A 5,000-nucleotide genomic window follows, 5' to 3' on the forward strand; every position below is an offset into this window, starting at 1 on the left:
CTCGGGCTCCCGGCAAGCGCGCGCGGTTCTTCCCGGATGACGGACCTACCTGGCCCGGCCCCGGACCCGCGCCGCTGTTGGCTCGGGATGCTCTCGGGCGGAATAATCGCTCCCGTCAGCGGCGCTTCAGCTTTGGACAATTTCACGACCCGTCTTGAAACACGGACCAAGGAGTCTAACATGTGCGCGAGTCATTGGGCTGTACGAAACCTAAAGGCGTAATGAAAGTGAAGGTCTCGCCTTGCGCGGGCCGAGGGAGGATGGGGCTTCCCCGCCCTTCACGGGGCGGCGGCCTCCGCACTCCCGGGGCGTCTCGTCCTCATTGCGAGGTGAGGCGCACCTAGAGCGTACACGTTGGGACCCGAAAGATGGTGAACTATGCCTGGCCAGGACGAAGTCAGGGGAAACCCTGATGGAGGTCCGTAGCGATTCTGACGTGCAAATCGATCGTCGGAGCTGGGTATAGGGGCGAAAGACTAATCGAACCATCTAGTAGCTGGTTCCCTCCGAAGTTTCCCTCAGGATAGCTGGTGCTCGTACGAGTCTCATCCGGTAAAGCGAATGATTAGAGGCCTTGGGGCCGAAACGACCTCAACCTATTCTCAAACTTTAAATGGGTGAGATCTCCGGCTTGCTTGATATGCTGAAGCCGCGAGCAAACGACTCGGATCGGAGTGCCAAGTGGGCCACTTTTGGTAAGCAGAACTGGCGCTGTGGGATGAACCAAACGCCGAGTTAAGGCGCCCGAATCGACGCTCATGGGAAACCATGAAAGGCGTTGGTTGCTTAAGACAGCAGGACGGTGGCCATGGAAGTCGGAATCCGCTAAGGAGTGTGTAACAACTCACCTGCCGAAGCAACTAGCCCTGAAAATGGATGGCGCTGAAGCGTCGTGCCTATACTCGGCCGTCAGTCTGGCAGTCATGGCCGGTCCTTGCGGCCGGCCGCGAAGCCCTGACGAGTAGGAGGGTCGCGGCGGTGGGCGCAGAAGGGTCTGGGCGTGAGCCTGCCTGGAGCCGCCGTCGGTGCAGATCTTGGTGGTAGTAGCAAATACTCCAGCGAGGCCCTGGAGGGCTGACGCGGAGAAGGGTTTCGTGTGAACAGCCGTTGCACACGAGTCAGTCGATCCTAAGCCCTAGGAGAAATCCGATGTTGATGGGGGCCGTCATAGCATGATGCGCTTTGTGCTGGCCCCCGTTGGGCGAAAGGGAATCCGGTTCCTATTCCGGAACCCGGCAGCGGAACCGATACAAGTCGGGCCCCTCTTTTAGAGATGCTCGTCGGGGTAACCCAAAAGGACCCGGAGACGCCGTCGGGAGATCGGGGAAGAGTTTTCTTTTCTGCATGAGCGTTCGAGTTCCCTGGAATCCTCTAGCAGGGAGATAGGGTTTGGAACGCGAAGAGCACCGCAGTTGCGGCGGTGTCCCGATCTTCCCCTCGGACCTTGAAAATCCGGGAGAGGGCCACGTGGAGGTGTCGCGCCGGTTCGTACCCATATCCGCAGCAGGTCTCCAAGGTGAAGAGCCTCTAGTCGATAGAATAATGTAGGTAAGGGAAGTCGGCAAATTGGATCCGTAACTTCGGGATAAGGATTGGCTCTGAGGATCGGGGCGTGTCGGGCTTGGTCGGGAAGTGGGTCAGCGCTAACGTGCCGGGCCTGGGCGAGGTGAGTGCCGTAGGGGTGCCGGTAAGTGCGGGCGTTTAGCGCGGGCGTGGTCTGCTCTCGCCGTTGGTCGGCCTCGTGCTGGCCGGCGGTGCAGGATGCGCGCGCCTGCGCGGCGTTCGCGCCCCGGTGCTTCAACCTGCGTGCAGGATCCGAGCTCGGTCCCGTGCCTTGGCCTCCCACGGATCTTCCTTGCTGCGAGGCCGCGTCCGCCTTAGCGTGCTCCTCCGGGGGCGCGCGGGTGCGCGGATTCTCTTCGGCCGCCATTCAACGATCAACTCAGAACTGGCACGGACTGGGGGAATCCGACTGTCTAATTAAAACAAAGCATTGCGATGGCCCTAGCGGGTGTTGACGCAATGTGATTTCTGCCCAGTGCTCTGAATGTCAACGTGAAGAAATTCAAGCAAGCGCGGGTAAACGGCGGGAGTAACTATGACTCTCTTAAGGTGGCCAAGTGGCGGCGGTGTGGCTGCATCCGGACTTGGCTTTTCGAAGTGCGGTCTTGATGTAGTCGTGCTGCTGCTGCGAGGTGCCTTCCTTGGGTTATAGTTACAGGGAGAGTGATGCGCAATACATGGGCCTAGCCCTCTTAGCCTCTCCTCTCCTGCGGTCTTCTCCCCTTCTCGTGGGCCCGCTGATTTTCGCAGAGTGGAAGACCGCACCAGGGGCTTGGGGGGGTTACCAGCCCCCCCTCGCATTATCCCTTTATAGTTGGGGGCAGCCGACAAGAAACAAGAGATGGTGGCCCTTCCGCTGAAGGTGCCACCCCAGCTACCCCAGCACCTATCCGGCCAACCGGCCGTAACGAAAATGCGATAGTTTGTGTAGCTCCCTTTGCTTGCAGTGAGTGCCACCGCACTTTTACCACGAAGAACGGTCTCGGGGTCCATCGCCGCCGCCAACACCCTGCGGCCGCCAACGCTGAGATCGTGACGGAGAGGCATCGCGCGAGGTGGACGGAGGAAGAAGTCCTGTCGCTCGCCAAGGCAGAGGCCGAACTGTTCCTTGAGAGGGACGCCCGGTTCTTCTTTGTAAATCAAGAACTTACCAGGATGTTCCCCGACCGAACGCTTGAGGCAATCAAGTGCCGACGGCGGCAAGCTGCCCACAAGCAGCTTGTCCGCCAATTCATGGAGGCACTTGAGATCGGTCGGGGCGAAGAGCCGGCGTCCCGCCGTGGAGCAGCGAGCTCGCTGCCTGACGCGGGCGAGGCCGCTGCGCCGCCCGTCGACGCAGCCGAGGACTTCGCGGCCGACACCACCGGGCCGCCGCCGGAGGGGCCGACTGACGCCGCCATCTGGGAGCATCTGGCGGGGCTACCTGCTTCCGCCCAGCGTTTCTCTGCCCTGGATCGAGTCATTGGTCTGGGGCGGGGCACGCCGCCCGATGTCATCCTGGGCATGCTCCCGGATGCCCTTGCGTCGGTCGGGTCCAGGGGGGAGAGGTCGATCACCAGGACACAGCGGCCGCGCCAATCATCCAAGCGGCCGCCTGCCGCCCCGCCGCTGCAGAAGCGCAAGCGGCGCCGCTGGGAATACGCGCGCACACAGGACGCCTTCCGTAGGTCGCGTGCACGTTGCGTGCGCGGCTTGCTGGACGGCACCCTGCTGCAGCCGCCACCCGACATCCCCGGTCTGCTGGACTTCTGGGCGGACCTCTTCACGAAGAAGCCGATCTCCACCGCCGGCTTCATCCGTGACCGCCTTCTCCCGCACTCGGAGCCTGTCGCTCCTGAGTGCCTATGGGGGCCGGTCACACGTGAGGAGGTCGCTGCTGCCTTGCCGCCCAGGGGATCGGCAGCCGGGCCGGACGGCCTGACTCCAGCGGAGCTGCGGCGCCTGCCGCATGAAGTCCTGGTGAAACTCTTGAACCTCTTCCTCCTGGCCCGCGCCCTCCCCGAGCGTCTGCTTCGCGCCCGGACGTCACTTCTCCCCAAAACGGCTGCACCAACATCCCCCGCTGACTTTCGCCCCATTACGGTCTGCTCGGTGTTGGCGCGGACCTTTCACAAGGTTCTCGCGTCACGCCTGATGCGTGCATGTGCTGTGGACGAACGTCAGCGGGCATTCATCCCCCGGGATGGGATGTTGGAAAACACCTTCATCTTGGACACTGCTCTCACCGACGCAGTCCGCTCCTGTCGCTCTGTTTTTGTGGCATCGATCGACGTCTCTAAAGCGTTCGATTCGGTGGACCATGCTGCCCTCCGCCCCGTGCTGAGGGCTCATGGCCTGCCGGATTGCTTTATTGAGTACGTCGAAAGGTGTTACGAGGGTAGCACGACAGTGATAGCGGGCGGCGCCGACGTGGGCGTGCCCCTGCAGCCGGCTAGGGGTGTGCGTCAGGGTGACCCCCTCTCCCCCCTCCTTTTCAATTTTGCGGTGGACTATGTTTTGAGTCAACTTCCCTCCCACATCGGAGCTCGGATCCTAGGTCGCAGAGTTAACGCTGCGGCCTTCGCAGATGACGTCCTGCTTTTTGCATCGACCGCGAGGGGATTGCAGTCCCTCATCGACGCAGCCGTCGCAGCCCTCGCCCATCTGGGGCTGCAGATCAACGCCCGGAAGTGTTTCACCCTCGCCTTAGTCGCGTCTGGGCGCGACAAGAAGGTGAAGGTCGACGCCGACGTTACCTTCAAAGCGGGCAACGCCACCGTGCCCGCCCTACGTGTGGGTGAAACCTTCCGGTACCTGGGACTGCAATTCTCCACCGCGGGTCGCTGCGTTTTCAACCCACGACGCCACCTGGTGGAGCAGCTGGACGTCATCTCCCGAGCTCCGCTCAAGCCGCAACAGCGCCTCCACGCCCTCACCACCGTACTTCTGCCTGGCCTGTACCATGGGCTGGCCCTCAGCCGCACCCGAGTGGGTGCGTTGAAAGCGGCAGATGTGACCATCCGTGCCGCCGTCAGGAGATGGTTCCGCCTTCCGGCGGACACTCCCCTGGGCTACTTCCACGCTCCTGTAGCCCAGGGAGGCCTCGGCATCCCATCATGCCGATGGATGGGGCCGACACTTCGCCGGTCCCGTCTCCTGGCGCTGAAGAGGATTGGGCCAGCCGCCGACGGTGCAGGCCGGGACGAGGTGCAGCGTGAGATTGAGGCGCTGGAGCGGCATCTTATGTGGGAGGGCCACCTCCTCAAATCGTCGACGCAGGTTGGAGAGATGTGGGCCGCGCGCCTGCACGTTGCCTTTGACGGTGCGGCGCTGTCATCTTCCGCCGCCGTCAAGGGGCAACACCAGTGGGTCGCTGACACCAGTCGCCTGCTATCTGGGCGTAACTTCATCGACGCTCTCCGCGCCCGCATCAACGCCTTCCCCACGAAGGCACGGCG

The 5,000-nt window shown here is 62.5% G+C and overlaps 1 pseudogene; it reads left to right on the forward strand.

Moving 5' to 3' along the window:
• The window catches only part of LOC124743811, a 7,960-nt pseudogene that overhangs the window by 772 nt on the left and 2,188 nt on the right, over positions 1-5,000 (forward strand).

The sequence above is a fragment of the Schistocerca piceifrons genome, unplaced genomic scaffold, assembly GCF_021461385.2.
Source record: "Schistocerca piceifrons isolate TAMUIC-IGC-003096 unplaced genomic scaffold, iqSchPice1.1 HiC_scaffold_263, whole genome shotgun sequence".
NCBI classification, from domain to species: domain Eukaryota; kingdom Metazoa; phylum Arthropoda; class Insecta; order Orthoptera; family Acrididae; genus Schistocerca; species Schistocerca piceifrons.